We start from the raw sequence: 1644 nt of genomic DNA on the forward strand, positions 1-1644 counted from the left end.
ACCCCCCCCCCCCCCCCCTTCCCCTTTCCTGAACGATGTGGGCTAAACCTGGAAATGAGATGGTTAAACTGTCCTGAGGTGTCCTCCACTCTCCATATCTCTCTCTCTCTGGCATGCATTAGCGCGGTTCCAAGAGCAACTTCAAGGGGGCTTCTCTGAAACATTTCCAGATTTGGTACACAGGGCAGTAGAGTAGGTGAGTGGAGTCAGCTTCTTGGCAGCACTCTCAAGATGCCACTTAAAGATTTATAGACGTATCCTAAATGTGTCCAGATGGGGAACTTGTGCAGAGTAGTTTGTGTACTGTAAATTCACCCCTACCCTATTTCACATCAATTCCCCCATGCAGACCAGCTCTTAAAAGAAGAACAAAGTACTGCTAACTCTCAGTGCTCTTCTCATAGTACAACCCACACACACCACGTGTTCTTCTTTTAACTGCATTTCTTCCTCATTCAAAAATCAGTGGGACAATTTCCTACCTTGGGTTTTAAATAAATTAAGATGTTCACCCTATGGACTAATTCCATGTGTATCCCTTCTGCTTAGACCTCAGAAGAACTGTGCACGTGCAGTTTTTGCCATCTCTGAACTGTGACACACATGGCTGAGTTCGGTTCACAAATACCGAGCTCAGGTCTCCATTATGGTCTTACCACTGATATAAGGGGAAAAACAAACAAATACACCTCCATGTCACACAAGCTGCAGGTTATGAGCTAGTCAAAGATTAAACAAAGAATGAGGCTCACAAGGAACTGTACTCTTATCATGTTGATATATATATAAATATTTACAAGAGTCCAGAGTAGCATGATCATTTATAGATGTTAGGCTCAGAAGAGACCTCAATAGATCATCAAGTCCGACCCCCTGCATCGGCAGAAAAGAGTGCTGGGTTTAGATGACCCCAGCTAGATGCCTATCTAGCCTCCTCTTGAAAACCCCCAGGGTGGGGGAGAGCACCACCTCCCTTGGGAGCCCATTCCAGACTTTGGCCACTCTAACTGTGAAGAAGTTCTTCCTAATGTCTAGTCTAAATCTGCTCTCTGCTAGCTTGTGGCCATTATTTCTTGTAACCCCCAGGGGCGCCTTGGTGAGTAAAGCCTCACCAATTCCCTTCTGTGCCCCCATGATGAACTTATAGGCAGCCACAAGGTCGCCACTCAACCTTCTCTTGCGGAGGCTGAAGAGGTCCAGGTGCCCTAGTCTCTCCTCATAGGGCTTGGCCTGCAAGCCCTTAACCATACGAGTGGCCCTTCTCTGGCCCCTTTCCAGGTTATCCACATCCCTCTTGAAGTGCGACACCCAAAATTGCACACAGTATTCCAACTGCGGTCTGACCAGTGCCCGATAGAGGGGAAGTATCACCTCCTTGTTTCTGTTCGTCATGCATCTGCTGATGCACGATAAAGTGCCATTAGCTTTTCTGATGACTTCGTCACACTGACGACTCATGTTCATCTTGGAGTCCACTAGGACTCCAAGATCCCTTTCCGCTTCCGTACCACCAAGCAGGTCATTTCCTAGGTAGTAGGTGTGCTGGACATTTTTCCTCCCTAGGTACAGCACTTTGGATTTCTCCTTGTTGAATTGCATTCTGTTGTTTTCTGCCCACTTGTCCAACCTGTCCAGGTCTGCTTG

This window comes from Alligator sinensis, unplaced genomic scaffold (genome assembly GCF_000455745.1).
Source record: "Alligator sinensis unplaced genomic scaffold, ASM45574v1 scaffold97_1, whole genome shotgun sequence".
NCBI lineage: Eukaryota > Metazoa > Chordata > Crocodylia > Alligatoridae > Alligator > Alligator sinensis.